Source organism: Sceloporus occidentalis, unplaced genomic scaffold (genome assembly GCF_023333645.1).
Source record: "Sceloporus occidentalis isolate IW3139 unplaced genomic scaffold, rSceOcc1.0.p SCAF_4, whole genome shotgun sequence".
Classification (NCBI taxonomy): Eukaryota; Metazoa; Chordata; class Lepidosauria; order Squamata; family Phrynosomatidae; genus Sceloporus; species Sceloporus occidentalis.
In genome coordinates this window covers 32,698,417-32,723,314 of record NW_028316984.1, presented here as the reverse complement: position 1 = coordinate 32,723,314, position 24,898 = coordinate 32,698,417, and the positions used below count along the sequence as shown (strand labels likewise).

Here is a 24,898-nt window from a genome sequence, read left to right as displayed (position 1 = left end):
AAGTGTTCACAGCTGATGGGAAGAGGGAAATAAGAATAGGAGGGAGAGAGGCAAGCGCTGTAGGTGTGAGTATATGGATAAAAAACCCTTTTGTGTCCAAGCATTCCTTTTGTACTGATTCCTCTTTATCAGGAAATAGATACAATAACTATCAGAAAGGTTTATACAAGAAATTATTCAGACGTCTCTTTGCAGTCGAAGAACCTGTGGAGAATATGTCCTGGGGGGGGCGGGGGTGAGTCTGCCTAGCAAAGTAGCAAAAACATGCCTCCTCTGCAGAGAAATACAACCATATGTTAAATATGCAGACACTGTAAATATTTGAGTAACTTAGATTCAGGTCTGAAAGGAATGCACTCAAGAGATACCAACAATATCTCAGAGAGCTCAGGATAACAATCTATTGGTTTTGTTCTTTTTATCTTGATGACCTTGTAGTCCCAGTTAATGGTTTCTCAGTGGAGATCATGAAGTCAACAAGGCAGCTTTAAAGCAGAACGTAAAAGCCTAGTCATCCAACTTTGTTGAGCACTGCACCGAGTTTTGGAGAAAATATTTCCCCCAGCACTTACTCCTCACTCATATGCCTACTCCTCTGTCAAATGCACAAAGCTGTAGAAGGTACATGACTTATTCCTGTTTAAAATGTCATCTGATGGGGTGCGAGAAACTGAAATTTTGCACTGTTTCATAGCAGCACAGTGGAAATTGAAAGTCCCTAGTCTAATATCTCACTCTCAGGCAACAACCTGAAGAATATTAGCCCCTCTCATTTTGATTAGGAGTGGGCAATCTATTGCAAACTCAGGCCACATGAGACTCTCTGGACCATTTTTGTGTTCTCTTAAAATATTCTGCTCCAGAAATTACCAATAACACCTCCAAAATGCATGGGGCCCAGCCACATCTGGAAATTGCCCATCCTGATTTAGATTACAGCATATCACAAGGTAGACAGCAGGTAAAACATCAAAACATCACACTAAACTAGAATGCCCACAATTTAAAAAGTGTTTCTGTACCTTTAATAGTACAGTCAGCCCTTCTTATACACGGATTTTTTATACGCAGATTCAAACATACACGGTTTGAAAATGTTCAAAAAAAGTATAAATTTCAAATATCAAACCTTGAAATAACAGTCCTTTTTAAAAAAAAGCATTGGGAAAGCTAGTAATTTGTACAAACTGGAAAAGATCAACATACATTCCTATATACAAAAAAGAGGACACAAAAGATTGCACTAATGCAAAGACAAGTCATGGTCAAAGTTCTGCAGAAAAGACTCCTGCCATATATAGAACATGAAATCCCACAAGTGCAAGTAGGTTTCAGAAAGGGAAGAGGCACTAGGGGTCACCTTTCAAACGTATGATGGATAATGGAGCACACCAGGGAATTCCAAAAGAAAACCTTTTAAAAACCTTCTCCCAGAAGAATCTCAAAGGTTCACGCTTCTGTCCCAGCTCCCCCAACTTATTGGTCAGTTGCCATCTCGTCTGCATGTTCTTCATCGACTACAACAAAGCTTCTGACTGCATAGACAACAAAAACTATGGAATGCTCTCAAAAAAAAGGAGTACCAATACAGTCGGCCCTTCTTATACATGGATTCAAGTATACACGGTTTGAATATGTTCAAAAAAAGTATAAATTTCAAATATCAAACCTTTATTTTCCATTTTTTATAAGGGACACCATTTTGCTATCTCATTATATTTAATGGGACTTGAGCATCCACTGATCTTGTTATCCATGGGGGATCTTGGAACCAAACGCAGCATATAACAAGGGTCCACTGTACTGTGGAAAGGAGGATTTCAGCAAGTATAGCATCCCCTGTTGAAGTCCCCCTCTCCACACAGGAGCCTGCTTTTTTGTCATGTGGTAGCCCTGTATCAGGTAAAAATAAGATTGTTCAAGCAAGCAGAACAAACGCGTGCTATTGGTAAAGGAAAAATGAGGTAATAAATTAGGCACTCATGACTGTTTAGTATTCATGATTCTATGCAGCCTCTACTTTAAGGGGTGCATAGAGACCATGAAAGTCCCCCAATTTCTACTTACTAGGCAGCAGCAGCTGCAATAGATAGAGATCTGTTCCCCTGTCAATTGGGAAGCAGCTGGCTGATTATTCCCACTCTCATGCCAACAATCTCCTGCATGAGGGGAATTGAAACAGGGGTCCTGTTTTTGACTGTCCCACTGAGGATTGCTCATGGGAGGAGAGGGGACTGTCGGTCAGATGCTTCCTGATCAGCTGGGAAACAGACTTCCATCAATCACAGTGGCTCCTGCCCAGCAAGAGGGCATTGGCAGGGTCAGGGCAAGATTCACTGCAGAACATCAGAAATACGGTGCTCATTTATAACTGCCCAACAGGATTCTGACCAATATTTTAAAATACTGACATTTAAAATACTGATAGTAGTATCAATAAGGTCAATTGAGCCACAGAAAAATTTCTCTGTCAGTTTCCAAGAGACTAATATATTTTCACCTCACACATTTCTTTTCAAAAGCTGTCTTGTAAATGGTAGCATGTTGTATCATTTACTACCTCAGTTATTATATTGTTTTAGCAGGTCATTTGTCACACACGTGCCCTTGTTCACATGGATTTTCCCCCCTTACCATGCTGTCTGCTTTAGGTTCATCCAATTTATACTAGTCTTTACCAAAAAGTTCAAATGAAGTTTTTTAGAGCTTGTTGATTCCGTTTTGATTGACTATAGTGCTCTCCGAGCTCTATTTTTCCTTCATAGGATTTGTATAATTCTTCACGCATACAGTATTTTTCTCCAAAGTATTTCGAACTGAGGGATTTGTTTGTATGGGAATTTTTGCTGGTGTGTTTTCCTAGTCATATTTTAATACTGTATATGGCATTCTGTGCCAAAAGTAAAAAAAAAAAGTGGTTTGGTCCTCCTGTGCTATTAATGGCTCCATCCTAATACAATGCCTGAAATCATTCCTGTAGGTCAGTAGGAAATGACACCCCCATCATGCTACTGTGGCAATCATCCAGCATTTGAAAGAGAAGGCTTGGGGGGGGGGGGAATAGCAAGTTTCCATCATTGATTAATTTGATCAAGTTGGATTGGATTAATCAATTCCCTCATTCCCATTGTCAATGGATTAGTTAAATCAACCAGACTGGATTTGAGTGAGCTTCCAATCCACTCAGTTTTTCATAAAAGAGAAAAGAAAACATACCACAATTGTTGATGGATGGTGGGATAGTAATGAAGTTCAATACTGATTTAACTTCCTTTTTCATGTCTCAAAACTATAGTTGAGTGCAAGGATAGGAAACATGTGGCTTTTGGGTGGAACACATCTACTGTTTTAAAGTTTTTGCCCTTTGCAGCTTTCTTGTTGCACTTCAGACTGTCATGGTTTTATTTCAAACTGTCATGTACTTCTGGAAGCCTTTGAGAAGCTTCAGTATAAAAGGGTAGAGTGAAATATTACTGGTACCTTGGAAAGATGCTCAAAGATGATGGGCTCTAATCCATTTGCCAATGGTACATCTCACCTTCATTACAGTATGGCAAATCATTGGTGGTGAGTGTCATTTGACCCATACATAGGACTGGATTGCCAGAATAATAATAATAATAATAATAATAATAATAATAATAATAATAATAATATGCAATCAGAAGTTCAAGAACCACTTAAGCTATAATACTCTGTCTCATCTCATTGACCTGGATACCTAAATATGTCAAAAATGCATTTATGTTGCTATTACTTTGTTTCTGCATATGGAAATATATTCAGCCTAGAGGTCATCATTCTATTATCTGTTCAGACTTCAGCTGCCCCAAAGCACCTTTCTCTGTTCATAAGGCTTTCCTCTGCTAAAGACACTCATGGGAATAAAGTGCAACAGACTGAATCATTAGCCAATAAACCAGTATGAGGAAACTTGGTCTATTCTTGTGCCATTACACTTGTTGACATATTAACTGCAGCTGAAATCTATAAAGTTAACTTCAGGCAAGTCAACAATTTTACAGGAGAGGTGACCTTCAATCAATTTATAGTCTCTCAGATTTATTTCTTGTATATACAGATCACTGCCCAATGAATTTTATTAAATAAGTGCTCAGGGGGTACGATGAAAAGTTTTTTTGAAAGAGAAATTTTCTCTAAAATTGTTTCATTTAGGCAGCAATCCTATGAACACTTATCTGGAAGAAAACATCTCAGAATATGATGGGACTTCCTTCTCAGTAAATACAAAAATTCAAGATTAAAAAAAAAAGCCCGAGGAATACAAGAAAGCTGCTTCTGTGTAAAATACTAGTTGTGTATAAGGTTAACAATATTTTAGCATAGCTCTGTACTTCATAACATATACTGTATATTGAAAACTGAACAAAATGCTAGTACTGTACAATGAATATACCAGGAGCATAGAACAATACATTTAAAGTACACTGACTTCTTTGAGAAATGCTATATGTGTATTTCAATATAGTTGTAAAACTGATCCTTAGAGACTCTCTCTTGATTTTTTTTGGCAAACAAGAAGAAAGTCAGTGTTGTTTAGTAGTTAAAGTGCTGAGCCAGGGTTTCAGAGACTGAGGTTTGTCCCTACAACACTATGAAACACACTTGTTAACTTTGGGCAAGTCTCCCTCAGTTTAAGGCCTGTTACAGACAGCCAAAATAAAGCTGCTTCGAGTCACAGTGGAGGTATGGTGTTTCAATGATGCATTAGTCCTAAGAGTCCAGAAGCCACACCAAAGCCATGCTCCAGTCCTTAGGGCTGGAGCGTGGCTTTGGTGCAACTTCTGGATTCTTAGGACGCATGCATCATTGAAACACCATACCTCCACTGTGACTCGAAGCAGCTTTATTTTGGCTGTCTGTAACAGGCCTAAGTAATCTCACACGATTGTTGAGAGGATGAAGTAGGGAGGAGGAGACCCATGTCACTAAGGAAAAAGTGGGATAAAAATTTATTTAATATGTGAATGAATGAATAAATGTAGTCTGTACTAACAGCTACCTTGGCAGAAGCTTCCAGGAGCAACTGATGACCATAATACAGCTTTGTTAAAATGTCACATAGCAGGTTGATTTCAGATTCCCAGGCAGACTTCAAAGCAAAGACAGACTGGTTGAACTAAAAAACATTAAGCATTCCATGCATCACTTGGTTTATATTTAATTCTGCCTTTTATTGGAGAACACCCACACACCAATCCACACACTTGGGAAACATCTGAAATTACTGTGTATATTTTGGGAAAATGTGAGAGATAGTAATGGATCTCCTAAGCAGAGAAATCAAACTGGCAAGGCAAAGTTGAGCAACAACCAGTCCCATCCTTACCCAGTCACACAAAAGGTCAAGAAAGGAGTTTAGTCTTCTTTGTAAAACATCCAAAAGCAGCTTTACTTACACATTGTGTATAATCAAACATATGGTCTATTTGAGGAGAAAGAGGGAAGAGAACAATTGGTGTAGGTTAGAATGGTGAAGAAAGAGAGTAGATGTGGTAAAACAAGGAAACAGGAAGTCACGATAATGCAAACTAGCAATTAACGAGCATACAAAACTTGCTTTCTCTAAGGGGTTGTCTGCACAGGCCAAAATGCCTGTGTCCCCCCCAGCCTTGTGTCATCCTGTTTAGACGATGCAGGCCAAAACCCTGGGGCCAGGATCAGGCCAGATCCTGGCAGACTGGACACAGGTCTGGTGGATCTGGCTAGATCCTGAGGTAAACAGCCTTCACCCTGGATCAATCTGACTCCTGGTTTGCTGCAAAGATTCCTGGAAACTCTGTGGCAAACCCTGGTTGTTTAAATGCCCCCCCCCCTCACATGCTCCTTATCTTGCTGTGCCATCACTCCTACTGAGAAGCCCTCCGTTGCCATATTTGATGTGGAAATGGGGTGCCTGTCCATGTGGGTGCAGCCAGGGACCCTGTTTCCACATGAGATGTGGCAATGAGGGGCTTCTCAGTAGGAGTGACAGCATAGCAAGGTAAGTAGTGCATGGGTGGCATGACCTGCCTGCCCCTGTGTTGACCTGGGAACATTGGTGAGCACCCAGGTCACAACAGCATGGACTCATCCTGTTCTATCCAGACTCATGTGCTCAGCCCATAACAGACTAATCTAAGGTCTAGCTTGCTTCTCATCCCACTTCCCTTTCTGTTTAACCTCAATGTAAAATTTCTAAATGGAAGGAAAGTAGTGTGAATACATATTTCCACTCTATGGTAACTCACAAGGTCTCTCTTTTTGCCCTGGCAGCAATGACAATTCAGTCAAGATATATTACTGATATACCTGTTGATCGCTCTGGGGATGCTCTCGTTTAATTTTAGCATAATTGTTTATTATGTGTTTTAACTGAATTGAATTTTAATTTTTTATATGCAAGATTTTTATGCTATTTATTTTATGTAGTACTTTTATAATGCTGCTCTTACATATTGCATTGTATTTTAACACTGTGTGCAAATGGCCTTTGGTCTAAGCATTAATAAATGACTGACTGGCTGACATTTCCATGCCCTGAAAACAAGATGCCTCCTGTTGCAGTAACTGTGCCCTCGGAGTGTAAAGCACTTCCAGGATGCTTTAGAATGGCTGTCTATATTCAGCTTCTCACTGGTTTTCAGTGATCACGTTAATGCAGAGGTAAAGGCCCAGTACACAAGACATGGGAAAACTTACAGAGCTATAGCTCTATACGTACAACTATTCACCTTGAATGCAATCAGTGAGCAAGTAAGATGAAGTGGGATCACAACTGTTGGCCATGTTCCCCAATGCAATGAAGGGTTCTATGTGTCTGTAGCTGTTTACATGCAGGGCTTGTATTGTATGCAGATAATCTTTCCTGACCCAGAAGGAGCTGCACACATGTAGAGCTGGACATGTGGCCATCAGAGGTCCTTTCCTAAATATGATTTCATTCATTTTTTTATTTATTACAATATTTATATCCCAGCCTATTTAAGATCTCTGGGCAATTTAATTTTCATTAAACAAACAATCCAAAGTGTGAGCAATGCTCCAAGGTAACAGTGTATAACAACTAGCTTGTGTCGCATATGATACCAGAGTCTTTTTTTATCTCTGAAGCTTTGTCTAGAAATACAGGTTCATCATTAAGTTTGGTACTGACAAGCAATTTCAAACTAAAGCCATTGAATCTTTTCCAACCCTTACACTCTAAAAATCACTTCTCACTCAAACCACCAAATTACAAGCTCCCCAAAGTATACCTATGTGTGTTACAAAAACGAGAGAGTGAATATGACATACTGGCAAATGCAGATAACTCAGCTGTAATGCAAAATTTTGAAATGTAGAAATATCCTGACAGTTTACCACATATCAAGCATGTAGTTATGACAACAAGAAGAGAGAGGAACAATACTGTAGTAAAGGACATTGCTTTTAAAACAAAGATATTTTGTGACGTGACTGATATGTGATGCTTCCCAACCACACAAAAGCATTCGTGCGAGCATTCCATACTTGCTAAAGTTTGAAGCATATATACAGACTTAAAATCTAACCCATATTGAACCACAAACCCAGTATTACCTATAACTCTTTTTCATACCTTTATAATCCAGAAGGGTCAGTTCTGGGTAAGAGGACCAGGTATTCCATATTCAAACAGATTTCTCAAATAAAAATATGTAACTCCAACTCTGTGAAAAGTAATGGAAATGTGTCCTTCCATTTAGAATTGTCTCTCAGAGACAATATAGGACAGTCACTCTGTTTCGGCTTTTAGCATTGGGAATAATTCCTTCAGTGCTCTGCTATCCAATGATACCAGCTTCTGCTGATAAAAGGGTTTCACCCTTAAAAAACAAAAGGTGCCTGTCCCATCAGTGTGCCTCTTTCATTGTCTAGAGCAGTGGTTCTCAACCTTCCTAATGCCGTGATCCATTAATACAGTTCCTCATGTTGTGGTGACCCCCAACCATACAATTATTTTCACTGCCACATGCAAATATGTATTTTCCAATTGTCTTAGGCGACACCTGTGAAAGGGCCGTTCGACCCCCGAAGGGGTCCCGACCCACTGGTCTAGAGAATGACAACTGCATGACACTGTTTTCCCTTAGGAGATATTTCAGTCACATCCTCAATACTTCTCTAAAGTGGATCAGCATAGAGACGACACTTCATCTAATACCCAACAACCATCAGGAAAAACAACAGCAAGAACAACAGGACAATTTATATCAGGTGGAAGAGTAGTGAAATAATTTGTGGTAAGTTAAATATCCTAAAGACACTAGATCCCATTTGACTTGGAAGCCAAGCAGGGTAAGCCCTGGTTAGTACTTGGATGGGAAGCCACCAACAAATACTAGGTGCTGCAGGCTATATTTGAGAGGAACGGATTGACAAAACCACCGCTGAGTATTCGTTGCCTAAGAAAACCCTATGAAATTCATGGAGTTGCCATAAGTCAACAGGGGACTTGAAGGCACATAGCACACAAGCTATCCTTATTACCGGATGTGGAGAAAAGGCAGATTGGGACATTGGCAACATCCAGTCAGAGTGAGTCTGGAACAGGCAATGGGAGCTAAGCCAAGAAAAGGTGTGGGCTGCTCCCAGGAGCAAGTATAAATAGGAAGAGAGGAGCATGTATGAGGTAGATAGGACCAGAGCTCTGAGTTCGAGGTTTATTAGAACCTGAGGGGTTTTAACAGCCAAGGTGTCTGAGATACACTGCTGAAAGGGGCAGTGGGAAGGGGCTTGAGTACCCAGGTTGGCCTAAATAGAGGTCAAGTATGGAAATTCAATTGGTGTGGATGGAAAAGTCATAAAGTCGCAACAAAGTTTTAAAGTTCAGAGTCTAGTCAAACATCCTTTGTGAAACTGTAACTGTTTAAGCACATAAACACTGTATCAACTCTGAATATCAACCAGAAAATGGATACTGTAACCAACTATCTTGTAAATAAAGTTTTCTTTTGTTTTGGTTTAACATGTGGTTGCTTGAGGTATTTTAAGAAACTATAAGTGAAACACTACCAGGGATTAATAATACTTTCATTGCTCAGAACACTCCAATTAGTGAGTGCCCTGTCACTCTACAGAGTGGCTCAGAGGTAAAGGGAGTCACTCAAGTGAAGGATCCAAGTTCGAGGGTCTCGTCGTGCAATTTGGTGGCAGTTACGGAGCTAGCCATCACAGCAGTGGGATTAAAAGACCCATTGTGCTGCCATCAGAGAAAAATAGTTGGGTGAGTGAGACTCACCATCACATAGGGTTTCATTTGAAAGAAGACAGATGTATATTTGACATATGCAAAAAATATATTTTATGGAGCATGGATTAATCCGTATCTTGTAAAGTGGCTGAAACTTTTTAGTAGAATGTAAAGGTGACTTCAAACATCTTATGGCAGCAGATATACAACCACCACTATGTTCCACAACTCTGTCAGATGTAACCATATAACACACACGTTTGCAAATGTGTTTGCTCCGTAGGAGTTGCTTTTTTACATGCACAAGTGTTTTTTTTTAAAAAAAAAGCAGCCTTAGTCAACACATATACATGAATTTGCACACCTTCAGCATCAAAACAAATGCAACTAATTTAAAAGAAGTTTTCTTGGGGGGGGGGCACCAGTAGCTCTGTAGTCTAATAGATATTAATATCATGGGAGGAAGCAACTAAAAGTTCCTTTGAAAAATGAACTATTACCTGTTACTTGATGTAATCTATCAGAGATACATGTTACACTGTTTAAAAAGAATGATAATAAGAGAATGATCTTGAAATATTCCTGCTAGAATGCATCCAAAATGTTTAAGACTATCCCTTTAAATGTAATTTGTAAAAACAATTAGAAACATTATGCCAGAGGTGGGAAATGTGTGACCCTTCAGAGATGGTTGGACTGCAATTCCCATCAGCCCTAGTCAGCATAGCCAGTGCTGAGGAATTCTGGGAGTTGTAGCCCAACAATCTCTACAGGGCCACACAATTCCCACCTCTGCATCATAAAAACAGAGCAACTTCAGTCCTGTTTGTTCCATTACTTTTGAAATGTGATTTCATTACCCTCTCACTGACAAAAGAAGTGACTCAATACTTGTAACTCATCAATTTTAATAGGTAGGCTTAGAGTCAGGCTTTAGGATTGTTACCCTCTCTTGCCAAATACTATTTGTAGTAGAAGTAGTAAAACATTTTAATTGTTTATGCATGGTTTAAATTTGTTTTCCTTGTCTGATCCTATGCAAGTCCGATCCTGTCCTATACAAGTTTAATGGGATATAGCAACAATCCTACAGTTCAGACATGACGGGCCCTTCATCCTCAAAGAGGCTCACTCCTCTGCAAGTTACAGGCTATATTTTATTTGATGGAAGCAAATCCTACTAAGTTCTGTGGGACTTGCTCCCAACAGAGTACACAGAGGAGTGCAGTCTGATTTTATTCACATTTACTTAGAGGAAATTGAAACTGTATTTAATAGGCTTTACTCCCTAGTATGCGCCAAAGGACTGCAGCCTAACAATGCAATCTTTTGCCTATCTTTTCAGAAGTCCCTCTGGGGTTCAATGGGACTTACTCTCTGTAAGTGCAATTATTGGATTGCAGCTTCATAGTATAAGATCACTAATGTTAAAGACAGCATCTACAAAATAGAGCAAAGGATCCAGAGGGAGTCAGAGGAAATTGACCTTTGATCATCTGACATGGTAACACTGAAAACGGCTGAAGGAAACAGTTCTGGAAAGCAGCTTACCAGAAAAGCTCGTAAATTCATTTCAAAAACACTTCACATACAATAAAGTTCTTTCCAAGTATTGTTATGATATATGAAATAAATCCAACTAAAGAAATGGCAATGACACCTAGAAACAAATTGCCTGATAAACTTCAGAAATAATCCTGTAAGCAGATAATGGGACCAGTTTCCATTATTTGGGTTCTAATTAGTGTTTTCTTCTCTCAATTTCTTCATTTTCAGTTTTTATCTCCAATGGCTATCTTAGCAGAAGCTATCAGCTTTGACAGAAGACCAAAATCTTGGCAGTGAACCATAAATTGACCATTTCCATAAAAAGAACTGCTAAATGAGAAACCATGTGCTCAGTATAAAACTAATTTCATGCTTTCAAAAGCACACAGTGGCTTCTAGTAAGATAGTGGCCCTGGGACTTGCAAAGACATATTGGCTAATAGAAATGGTTTTGCTTTCCTGCTTAGCCATGCTTTACATTTACTGTCAGTTAATGGAAATTCTCAAATTTTCTATCAAACAAACATAATCTTATCTATAACTCTGTGGTTGGAAGCTATAAAAACAACTGCTTCATGAATAAATGGAGTGGGAAATGGCATGAGACAGGTTAGTTTCTCATGAAAGGTCTGCAAAGTTCTTAAGTAGCCATTCTAGAAACAGAAATCCATATTTTATAATAACTGCTGGTAATTTTCTCCTTATACAAGATACTGCCACCCAGAGCTAAATCTAACGCAACATCTATCACAACTAAAACAAACAAGTCAACAATAAGGTTTAATGAATAATTTTAACATGAGAATGATTGACTAGAAACTTTTTAGATAGGTAAACACAACTTCACTACTGAACTGTTTAGAAACTTAGGGGTATGGTAATATGAACTTCGCCAGTTTGTTTCAGTAATGTATTTATGCCTTAAGTAAAGTTATGTATCACTTAAAATGTCATATTTAATTAAAGTATGGTTAGGCAACAGTGAAAATAATTTTATGTCTTATAATTTTATGTCTATAATAAAACAAGTTGTCATTGCAAATAAATTACTGGAGGTTGCCCTGTATCTGAACGATCATTCCATTCAATTACAAGAAAATCAGACCCACATCAGTCCAGCATGCAGCCTATTTCTTTTATTTTATTACCTGCAATGCATGTTTTCAATTTATCTCCAATATATCATTTTTCCTCAAGTAAAGCTCTTGGTAAGGAGGGTTTAACGTCCAGCAGATTTTATTCCAGTCACAAGCATCCAATCACACTGGTAATTAATTAGCCTGATTAATGATCAGCAAATCATATCCTATTAATAGTTTGCATTATGAGAAATTTGAAATGTATAATGATCATCTGTTAGGTCAGCCTCTTCAGCAAATCAAATCACAGGAAAAACAGGAAATTTATCTCAGTTTATGGAATTGTGTTTACAATGCAAACCACTACCAAGAACCATCACAATGTGATCTGGTTTGGCATGCTTCTCCTAACCTTTGCATCAGCAACGCTGGCATAGCAGAAACACACAATGCTTCTTCCACAATATATCGGTGCCAAACAAGTGAGAATGCATAGGAATGTATCTCTAATGTCTATTTTAAAAACAGAAACAAATCATTACTCACCTTTGCTAGGAAGTCCACTCCACATTATGACAGTACCAGCTTACAAAAGAAACCAGGCTGGAAATACAAAACTTCCAAATGTGTCCAGAAAGAAGTACAGTGGATTCTACAGAGATTTGGCTCTCCAGCCCTGCTCATCTGTGTGAGAGTAAACTGTTATACCAGTGCAGCTTCAAACCTTCCCCACTGCTGGCTTATTTGCACTGCTCATTGAAAATCCTTTACACACTGGCAGCATTTTAGGGAAGGACAAGCACACTGAGTCATTTGTAAAGAAACCAGAGCAATTTCAGTCCCACACACTCATTTGTACAGAAACACAGACACATACAAACACACACACGGCACTGTCAAAGTAGAAGGTCTTTTGAGGTGGAAAGAGGTAACCTTAAGGCTTTGTTATCAGTGCATGGAATCCGCTCCTCTGATCAAATTCAAGCAAAGACAGATGATTATGAAATGCTTCTATAGATATAGCTCCCAACCACACAGAATGAAGAATCATCTTCCTAAACCGTTTGAGCATTAAAATTAGCTCTAGGTTTTTCAAAGTGACAGAGGAGAAATCACAGCCAATGTCTGCACTGAGGTTTATTGTTGGGGGATGTTTTAAAAATGAAAATAGTGACACATTGACTGAGGGTCCCCCCCCCCCCCCGGCTCATAAGAGAATGCACAATATAAGAAACATCAGTTATATGCTACCCTAAAACAGCTTAACACAGAAACATATTTTTTTCCTCAAAAGACAAAAATGAATATGGCAAACTAAAAGGGTCACATCATGGATTACTGACCTTGTTAATTTAGACACTGTGGAATCCATTTGGTACCCAACCACTCCATCTGTTGAAATGGATTCTGGGATAATCACTTTCTACCTTACTGCTCTTCCTCTTCTCATCCAAGCCCCTTGCTCTCTGCAGCTTCTAACTGACCCAGCCCTTCTATTTTTGTCTTCAACTCGCAGCTTGTTCCTTCTATCACTGTGACATCCACCTATCCCCTCTCTCTGATTCTCATTCCCAATCACTGCCTCTCCCTGCCTACTTCATTTCCTTTTTCTCCTGCTTTCTCACTCCCAAAGCAGCCACACACTATCTCCACAACCTCTTCCTCAAATGCCATCTCCTGGCCCTCACCAATGCTTGTCTCCCTCCTTGGATACTGTAGTGATGCCCTCACATTCAGAAAGCCTTTCCTTCCAAATACCCAGCTCTGGCACCCAAAGTGGTGGAACTGAACCCCTCACTTGCCAGATTCTGTGAAGTCCAACCTCTGACTGCTCCTTATATGCTCAAGTTCTTTGGATAAATGTCTGCATCCTCTTTTGCAATGCCATATTTCTGTATTGCCATCCCTTTCTCCCCACCAACACTTTTTATTAAACAATGACCTTTGTTCTCTCCTACATTGATTCATCTTCCTACCTGATGAATTCACTGATCCAGCCAACTGCCACCTGCTCTTGCCAAGCTCCCACTTTGTCCTGCAACTTCAGACTCATTCCACTAAGCAATGCCATTCACTTGATCTTGTGTTCTCCAAGAACTGGCTCTTTCAACCCCTGACTCCCTACTCTGTCCCCACCAATGCATTATCTTTTTCTGTAGGACTTCTACTCTGACTGTAGCCTACAGTCTAATTATATGATTATCATTTTATTTTACCTGCTACTTCCGAACACTATCTAGTGTTACATTTGGAGGAAAATAAAAAAAATCTGACTTTTGCTTGCTTTAACTTCTTCCTCTTTTCCCCATTTCTCCTCAACTGCATCCACACTGCGAAAATAATCCAAGTGGTCACCACTTTATTGGCATGGCTCAATGCTATGGAATTCTGGGATTTGTAGTTTGGTGTGACACCAGAGTTCTCTTGAAGAGAAGGCTATAGGTCTCACAAAACTACAATTCCCAGAATTCCTTAGCATAGAGCAATGGCAGTTAAAGTAGTGTCAACCTGGATTATTTCTGCAGTGCAGATGCAGTCCTCCTCTACTACTGGATAGGCAACATTACTACACTGTCCTCACCACTATCAGTGATCCACAAAGCTTCTTTTTTATTTTTGATGTCATACTAGCATGTGCCTTTCTGAGATTCCTCCTCATTTGCATCCTGGGCATTACTTCCTTTAGGGACAAAGTTAATGTAGTCAACCATAATATTTCTCTCTTCCCCACCTTATCTTTCCTTTCCCTGCTCTTTTCATGATGATATATCTTGTGTCTGTCCAGCCTTCTAGATGCAATCCTGATTCCACTGATCTAACTATTCTCCATCAACTATTTTGCATCTCCATCTCCCTCTACTGTGTCCTAATGTGTCATGATCACCTTCATGCTTAAAAACTAAGGAGGCTGTACTTCGATTTTCAATGAAACCTATCTGTCTTCTCAAGTCTTCCTCTCCTTACTTTCTCCTTAACTATTAACAACATCGCAATTCAGTTTTTTATTATCAGATACACAGCCTTAGAGAAGTGAAGACCAAGAAAATGGTGTGGGGGATGTTTTTGCTTTTTCTGGAAAATGTAATAAAAATTGATTATGGGATATTTTATTTTAGAATTACGAATAAAATATTTAAGAAAAGTTGCTCATCTATTTATCCCTTGCCCCTCACACTATTTTTAAAAACTATGCAGCAGGTAGACTTTTAGGCAAAACTATGTACAGTATCCAACATCACTGTAATTAATTTTTGTCTCCGTGCCATCATGGAAAACTAGATGAGACCAATATTTTATTTATTGTACTTAAGTTCTTCTGTTTTGATTATTCTTTTTGCTTATTCCCCATAAACTGGCAAAACGAAAGAGATTCCTAACAGTTTAGGACTTTGTTGCATTATTTATAACTCCCTCCCAAAAAAGGGGGGGATACAGTTTATAATTGTTTGCTAAATTAATTGTACTTTTAATATGTCAAACATGCTAATTTTATGCCAAACCAAGTGTTATATTTTACATTCCTAATGTAATTAGGGCTGCATCTGCACTGCAGAATGAAAGCAGTTTGGCACCACTTTAGCTGTCATGGCTCAATGCTATATAATTCTGGGATTTGTAGTTTTGTGAGATATTTAGAATTCTCTATCAGAGAGTTCTGCTTCTGCCACAAACTACAGACTCTAGGATTCCATAAGATGGATCCACGACAGTTAAAGTGGTGTCAAACTGCATTAATTCTGCAGTGTGGCAGCAGCCTAAGTGACTTTCAATCTAATTTTGCAACTTTGTTTTATGACCATTTCTTTTTTTCTCCCCCTTGATTCCATTCAATCAAATTTTCACCCTATGGGGTGGCCTGCAGCTGCCTCCAGCTGTGCTGGATCGGGCCACAGCAACCACATGCCACAGCCCGATCTGGCCTTTCCAGGGCACAATAGCTGAGGCGCAGAGGCTTTCAGGTGCTCCTTTAGTGCTGTGTCATGTGAATGCAGCACTAGAGGAGCGCTGCAACATATGGACACCACGCCCCAACTCTGCCCCCAAGCTGGCCTTAATGGCCAGTCTGCACAGCCTTTAACTCTATAGTACAGTATATGTGTACATGCAACACCAAGAAAAGCAATCAGGAAAAAAAGCTACAGGAAAAGTGTCAATGACATTGCAAAGGAAACCAAATGCACCCTGCAACTGAGGGATGTCCTATGAATTCTGGCTCTCACCCATGTCTTTTATGGACTGTCATGAAATTTAAAGGCAAAGTGCATAGACTTTTTTCCCCACTGTGACACAGAATCTTCACTGTACACAAAGAAGGCATATCTCCCGTTTCATTTTTTAAAACTTTTGTGTGGCTTTTAAATGAGTTTATATTGTTTAATGTGGGGATTTCCAATGGTTTTTAAATTTTTAGTGTTAAGATTTCTTAACTGATTCTCATTGGAAGCTGGCTAGGGTTTCACTCTGGGAGAAAGGTGACATATAAATGAAATCAATCAATTAATCAATCTGCTGAACAGATGGATTGGCTCTTAGTAATAAAAATTTGATTCTCACATTTCTGAAAACAAGTGTTTTCTTTTTAATTGCTATACTTCAAAGTTACAGTAATTTACAATTGGAGTTTTTGGGGTGGGGGTGGGAAAGATAACACTTGCCAGCTGTTTAACTAAGCACTAGCAATAAACAAGAAACATTCATGCCCTGGGACTTAACAGTTATCAGTTCGGCATCTGGAAATAGGAAGTTACAAAACAAAGGGAAAAAATCCATTTTACTTACTGGAGACTTGACATGTGAAAAATATTTAGGAAGCCTAATAAAGAACTACGGCAATTAGAAGCATTATGATAGTATCTCACTAATCAAGAGACAGCTGTAGTTAATTCCATGTAGGAAAAATATATACTGCAGCATGCCAGAGAAAGACTCTTTAAAAAAGAATACCATCCAAATTATTGTACTTCTGAGTTGGTTTGCAGTACATCTGTTTTAAAGATCAAACCTAAACTTTTAAACTCATTACAAATGATAATTATGTAAATTAACCATTTTAATCATCTAACATCACAAACACAGATTTTGTAGGTGCATGTAACTATAGTAGCATAGCACAATTAGTTGCTGTTCTGATAAATAAAACATGAAATAAAATAAGTGCCTTAGCATTTACTTCTAAATTGCTGGAGAACGCTGATTATCACTTTGGTACTATTTCACATTTCTTAAAGAGAAAAAAAATCATTCTGATGATATTCAAATATATGAGCTTGGAAGGGAAAAACCTGTTGGTTTTTTCTTTTGGGGGGGGGTGTCAGAGTGAAATCCCATTTTCAAAGCAATGATGATCCCTGACATTTTTTAAACACGGAAAACCATTGAAGCAGTTGTAACAGCACAAAGTTGATTTGGTAATGGTTTTACCAAGGCACCAAACTCAAAACAGCCTTTAGTGGGCAAGTAAGAAATAACAGTCCTTTAAAAAAAAAGCATTGGGAAAGCTAGTAATTTGTACAAACTGGAAAAGATCAACATACATTCCTATATACAAAAAAGAGGACACAAAAGATTGCACTAATGCAAAGACAAGTCATGGTCAAAGTTCTGCAGAAAAGACTCCTGCCATATATAGAACATGAAATCCCACAAGTGCAAGTAGGTTTCAGAAAGGGAAGAGGCACTAGGGGTCACCTTTCAAACGTATGATGGATAATGGAGCACACCAGGGAATTCCAAAAGAAAACCTTTTAAAAACCTTCTCCCAGAAGAATCTCAAAGGTTCACGCTTCTGTCCCAGCTCCCCCAACTTATTGGTCAGTTGCCATCTCATCTGCATGTTCTTCATCGACTACAGCAAAGCTTCTGACTGCATAGACAACAAAATCTATGGAATGCTCTCAAAAAAAGGAGTACCAATACAGTCGGCCCTTCTTATACATGGATTCAAGTATACACGGTTTGAATATGTTCAAAAAAAGTATAAATTTCAAATATCAAACCTTTATTTTCCATTTTTTATAAGGGACACCATTTTGCTATGTCATTATATGTAATGGGACTTGAACATACACGGATTTTGTTATACACGGGGGATCTTGGAACCAAACCCCAGCGTATAACAAGGGTCCACTGTACATTTGATTGCCCTTGTGTGTAACCAGGCTACACCATGTGTAACCATATGTTATGATTTCTGTGGGTTCAGAGTCAAACCTGCATTCCTGTTATGACCCCTTTGCCCACATAAGTCACAATCTGAATGAAGGTTCTTTGAATCCCCTTTCCACTCCTGCTGAGCTGGAGGGAATTTCTGTGGGCAACCTCTAGACCTCCCTTTTTCCAGTAGCTGCCATCACCTGATGAATTAGACTGAGTTCCCTTAGCAACCCACCAGGATTTTGCTTAGTGATTTATAGAGTTCCTTTCCCTTTCCAACTTAAGGAGCAGTAGCCAGCCAAAGGCACATGAAAGAGGAGTGTGAAAGAGGCAAGGTACTTTTAAAAAAGCTTTATTCTAACTAAGGAATTCTAGAGCAAAGGATATAATTACATGCAGGATCCCTTGTCTTGCAGGCACAACACAAATGTAAGTTACTAAATGCAGTCATTTCAGCCAAGCCAAAAAAAATAACCAAAAACCCTAACGCCACTAACTAGTACATGTTCCTAATCTTAATTACAGTGCAGATGGGATTTATAGTCCTTGATATTTCTGGATGCTGGGAGCCTGGACTCCATTGTCCAGCTTGACCAGCTCCTTAAGATCTGCCTCCAGGCAGACAGCCCCACAGGTAGGCAAAAGAAAAGACTCAAGCCTTGTGTTGCAAGGAGGCTTTTAAAAACTTCTCCCAGAAGAATCTCAAAGGTTCACGCTTCTGTCCCAGCTCCCCCAACTTATTGGTCAGTTGCCATCTCATGAGCTGTGATGTAAACCCTCATTAGAATGCACTTCCCCCAACAATTAACCCTTTGTTGTCTGGGGATGTCCTCTGATAAATGGAGGACCCCATTTATCACACCATGGCATGCATTACAGTGGGCACATCTGACATCTCAAGGAATAGTGGCAGCTCCTGGCTGCCATTAAAACCTGAGCTCCCAGGCTCAGAGTTAAATCTAGGTGTACACCCAAACTGTGAACCCCTATCTTCAGGAGAAATGTAATCCCATCCAGCACAGTCCAAATCCTTGATCTAATCCTGACCAGCATAGGTCAAATCCTTGATCCTATTCCTTGATCTGCTTTGCCTGGATGGCTTTAATTTGTTCATCCAAATGTAGTTGTGTGGGGCCTTGAAATTAAACAAAAAAGCAACCAAATCAATTCCAAATCCAGAGCTGGACAATAACTTTTATTAGAACAAACTAAAATTCCACAAAATGTTCAAATGTTGCAGAACTCTTCATTAGGGTAGGTGGTTCAAAAAATTAGGGTCAGGGAGAGTCACTTCTGGTTTGAGGTAAAGGCTACTCTCAGGGCCTAAAACAGTCCAGGGCAGGAAAAAACATTGTGAAATTTCCCCTTGTGCTCCCAGATGAAGAGTTCTAGAGAATCTGAAAGTTTTCACAATTCTGTGGCATTTTGGTTGGTTATAATACAGGTATTGCCCAACTTGGATTTTGGTTGGTTGGCTGGCTGGCTTTTGTGGACTAGCCCTTTTTAAAAAATCTACAAAGCACTTTTTTTTAGTAGTCCCCCTTCAAAAATAAAGGGACAGAAGAACACCCTTGGGGGCTACCTCTAGCATACAGTTCATAGTTTTCCCACCCCTGATCTAGAGACTGGAAGAGATGAAACCATCAGTGTAGTCCGGATGTTAGAAAGTCTTTGTTTGGGGAGAGAGTGTGCCCTGAATGTGTAAATGCTGTATTTTCCAAAGGAAATACAAAAGTAGCATAGCCATGTTGACCCAAGAGCCTCAGTTTGGCAATGCCTTTATTAGAACTGAACAAAATGTTTCAAATTGTGCAAGCCTTTGTGGCAGAAGTTTCAATTAAACTAGATGGTGTTGAAACATTGTGTGTGTGTGTGTGTGTGTGTAGAAGAAACAGCACCTCAAACCTTTTTCTAGGGTCTTCTAGCCCCGTTCTGCAGAACGTAACAACCTTCAGTTTTCTGGCATGATAATATGAAACAACAACAACAGTAAAAGCTTTTGAGCAAACAATGTTTGGGTGAACAAATTAAAATTGGCTTTATAGAACTATGGACTTTGTACTGTTTTCCCCAATACTTGCCAAAATAACCCACTGCTAATGGATTTACTAAATATAACAATTTTGCTAAAAGAACTTGCAAAGGGAAAACTCATAAAAACAGCTCACACTTCCTAAAACAATAGTATTTCCACAAAATTAGATATTTGTGCCCCCACCCCGAAGAACTCTTATTTTCCTTCTCTGTAATACTGTTTTCATTTATCACACTTGATTCCAGTCTATGCCTCTCAAGTATTGCTTAAAGTTAGTTATATCCTTCATTTTCTTGCAGATTTCAAGGTGACGCCTCAGTTTCTCTTGCAGATTTGTAATGCCAGTCTATTTTATATCATTGTACAGCCATTGCATCAGATTTTCGGACCTCTATAGAGGAGAGATAAATGACAAATGCCAGAGTTTAGTTCTGTATAATAAATACCTTTGGAAAACAGGTGAATTCCTCCCTGCCTTATATATCTGAAGATAAACGTCCTAGCAAAGCCAGTGACAGAAGGATGTAAAGCGGGGGAGGCATTTAACTCATAAAACTGGGCCATATGCAGAATGATTGCCTCTGTCTTGTCCAAACAGTCATTAAGAGAGGCGGAGGGAGACATATTCCCCAGATTAGCAGAATGATGCCTTGAGGAATGAGCAGGTTAACTTCCCTTAACCACAATTGTGTGAATGCTCACAGCACCATCTTGTGGACTCTTATTAATTTAACAGTGAATCTAGCAAAATGCAAACAAGACAGGAAAATCATTATAGTACTGTATAGGAATCAGTATTTTCTCTGATGATAATTGTGGGATAGTGCAAGACACTTTACAGCATTTGTATATACTATCATGCATTTTTTTTTCAAATATAACAATAAGAACAAAGACCACAACTTTCATTACATGTTTTTTTCAAATACATTGCCTTTAAAATTAAATGACTTCAAAGCATGCCCTCTTTTAATCTCTCTCTCTCTGTTTAACACTGATATCCTTACTGCTACTCATTCCTTTTTACTTCTTCCTTATCTCTGCTGTCTTTATTGGTATAATTTCTATTTTTCTTTATTTTCCCCTATGGGTGTGCTCTCGACAAAAATAAATAAATAAAAAGGTCTAGAAAAGGTTCGGATTTTGCAGCCCAGATGTAACTTTCCCAAAGTGACTTCTGTAACTTAAGCTCCAGCCTTGAAACCCCATCTTTTGCACTTTGCATTCAGTTTGCAGCAAATGAAGTAAGATGACAACAAAAGGGGAAAGTGGGAAGAGGAAAGAGAAACAGGGACATTTTATAAGTAGATGGAAAAGTGTGATAACACAAAATTAATCAGGACCTTCCTTACCAAATCATGACAGTTGCATGGTATGAAAAACACTTTTTGGGGGGCAGGTGAGCCATTTTGAGTCCAAGAAATACTTTTTTCCCCAACAGAAAGTGAGTTTGAAACCATGCCAGCACACCAAGCAAACTTTGTGTGGATCATAATGAACTAATACCTTAAAATATACTAGAGCCGGTTTTTTGTTTTTTTTTTTTTGGGGGGGGGGGGGGCTGGGGCTGGAAAAGATCACTATTCAACCACAATCTCACTCCTGTCTCTGAACATTAACTTGGGGAGCCCAGGTATTCAATGGATGCAATTGGAATTAATATCACATTTGATTTTGCTGCCTAAAGACAAGGACAAGAAGCCCCAGCCCCAGTTGCAGTTAGAGAAGACAGTAGAATTGACAGCTAAAGGTTCCTTCAGCAGCAGACTGATCAGATGCCCTCCTTTTCCAGGACATGCCCTACATTTCACCCTTCTGTCCAGGAGAAATTCCACAATGTCTTCCATTTTGAGCATGACTAAGAAGCCAATTGAGTAACATTACATTTGTTGTTTCCCATTCAAGAAATTGGTCTACTATCAGTGTGTCCACACTGCAAATAGGGAGATAGGTTAAATTCCTCTAAATTTATTTTTTCCTCGAAGCAGCGGCAGACAAGACTTGCCCCTGAGCTCAGGAAGCATTTGGTTCCCAAGAAATTATCATTCACAGACGGGATAAGGACAGGATTGCTCCTCTGTTCTTATCCCATCTTTGACTGCGATTCTGCGAAAGGCTTTTAGGTCGCAGCATATTGTCCTTTTACTGAAGCGGCATTGCATTAACGTGAACTTTGCATTAATTAATTAAAATTAATGCAAAATGCTGGGCAATGCCACTTCAATGACAGGACAATGATGGGATCTGCGTGACATCGTTTGAAAGTCTTTCACACGACTGGGGTCAATTGCGCTTTCTAGATGGGATAGTGACTGGATAAGTGTGATGTTGTGTGAAAATCTCGCAACTGCACTATAAAAACGGGGAAAGGATGGGACATGGATGTTTCGTCCCCTGTCTGATAACCTACTCAGAGGGAGAAAGGGCAGCAAATGTGTTAGGCAATGGCCTGCTTGAGAACACAATGCAGATGTTGAAAGGGTTTTCCCCTTAATTTCAGAATAATGGACAAATGAAAGGAATAATTTAAATGTAGATTCAGTCACAGGTTTGTTGCTAGTGAAGTACAATTATAATCATTTGTCTTCCTGAAAGCTCTATATGTATTGTGCGAGCCACAAGGCATTTTAACAAAGAAAGGTTCATCAGAACACATGGTTGAGTTCATAAATAAAAAACAATATATATGATATAGCTGTAAAGAAACCATATGAAATGAATGTATATTTATATTAGTGTTTTTAGCTTTTATGAATGCCCTACATTTGTGGTGCCTTGTCCTCCTTTGTGGTTATGACATCTGGTCACCCTGTTCAGCTGTGGCAGTGACATGGTGTCCTCCACAGCATGCAAAGCAAACAGAGTACTATAGGAAGAGGTAGACTGGCTGTGTTTTACTCTCCCCTCTCTCCTCCAGCACTTTGCTACCTTTGCTCTTCTTGGCACCTGCTCACTACCTACTGAAAAGCAGATCCCAATATGATGCAGCAACCACACAAGCAAAGCAATGCTTTTACACATGCTGGAACACATAGTCTAAGATGGCTGGCCAGTCAGGGGCTTTCTCCAACAGCTGTATCTTGAATGGGCTAATAAAAAGGGGACAAGGCAAAGGAGACTGAGAACCCAAGCCAGCAACAAGCAGGCATCATCTCTCCCACCACTAGTAACAAGGGGTCATTTCAAGAGGATGGAAACAGCTGAAGAGGGGGAGCTCAGTGGAGACCCTCTGAGGCCACATGTTCCCCCATTCCTATTGTAGATAAACAGGAACAAATGTATTTTAACATATCAGTAGCAACCAAACAAACATATATTTTAAATATCCAAAACAGATATGTGTTAACCCAAACAAGGTCATTTTGAAAACAGCCATTAATGTGTTAAAAGTGATTAGAGCATGGATTCCCAACCTGGGATGCCTGAAATGGAATTTCAGGGGGTGCGACAAAGAGTGGCTTGTGTCCTTGAGTGATGAGTCATGATTCATCACTCATTTTTTCTGAATAAATTAGAATCTAATTGCTCAATTTAGATTTGCATTTTATGCACTTAGTTAAAAGCTTTTAAAAAACAGTTCAATTTGTTCACCTGCAGTATTGTATGTGGTTCAATTTGTGGTTCAATAATTAAAAATTAAACTTCTTCATCTTCAAATGTGATATTACTTTTGTAGGGGCTGTGAACATTAGTCTAATGTTTCCTAGGGGTGTGGGGCAAACAAAAGTTCAGGAAACACTAGGTATATGTCTGTTCTAGAGTTTAAAAACACGGTTGAAGAGAGACTGCTAAATAATACTGAATTTTAAATTTTGCTGCCCAGTCACATTGCTCACATTATCACCATAATAATCCCAGTAGATCCATAAAGTATTAAACATATTACTCCTATAGTGCCAGTTGAGACTGTGATATTATTTCCTTTTTTAAAAAAAATATGTGTAACTGAATACAAAAGTAGTGGGGTGGGAGAACTCTGCAGCTGTGAAAGACTCTCCTGTACCTGTCCAGCAGTTCTGGAATGCTACTATCAGCCACATTTGTATCACTGGCATCACTAAATATAATTAAATATCATGAAATATATTCACGACATAGTACAGTCAGCCTTCTGTATCCATAGATTTTGCATCCGCAGATTCAACCATCCACAGATGAAAATGTGTGTGTGTGTGTGTGTGTAATTGAAAGAGCAAAGCTTGATTTTGCCATTTTATATAAGAGATACCATTTTACATGTCACTGTATATAATAGGATTTAAGCATCTGTGGATTTTGATATCCACAGGGGGTCTTGGAACCAAACCCTAGCGGATACCAAAGGCCTACTCTATTTCCAATTTCGACGTATTGCTATGAAAGCTAGATGATGAAAAAATATGATGGGGTGAGGGAATCACCTAAATCATTTGAAATGTGGTGTTGCAAGATAGTCTGATAGGCGGGATACATACCGCCATTTAGTACGTATAGAATACGTACTAGGGTTAGGAAGGGGCGGTGCTTCCGCACCCCCCTAACCCTAGTACGTATCCTATACGTACAAGATGGCGGCGCCCCTTCCACATGGGCGCCGCCATCTTTGCGTATCGGACGCTGAGCGTCCGTACGCGTCGCGCCGCTTGTGACGTAGCGAGCGCGCCCCTGGCGCCTCGCTACGTCGCAAACGCGACGGTAAAAGAAGCTCCATTTTGGAGCTTCTTTTTCGGTCCGCGCGGGAGTCGGGCCGTCTGAAGGCTCCGGCTCCCCCGCGGACCTACTGGCGGCGGCGGCAGACCGCCGCAAAGCGGCGGTCTGTACCCCGCCACAGACACCATGGGCTATCAAAGAGAGAAGAGGGCAAATCAAGCTTGAACCCTCAACAGAAAT

At 39.5% G+C, this 24,898-nt stretch overlaps 1 protein-coding gene across 7 annotated transcripts in view; it reads right to left on the bottom strand.

The window, feature by feature from the left end:
* ZNF385B (zinc finger protein 385B) overlaps nt 1-24,898 on the bottom strand; it is a 258,525-nt gene that overhangs the window by 157,026 nt on the left and 76,601 nt on the right. The window contains exon 1 of one of the 7 annotated variants that reach the window (XM_089519653.1): nt 12,388-12,409. The exons of 5 other annotated variants lie outside the window; for them this stretch is intronic. The gene's annotated coding sequence lies outside the window, so the exon portion shown is untranslated. Of the gene's footprint in view, nt 1-12,387; nt 12,410-24,898 lie in introns of those variants that run through there. One more of the 7 variants, XM_089519655.1, reaches the window with a different exon arrangement.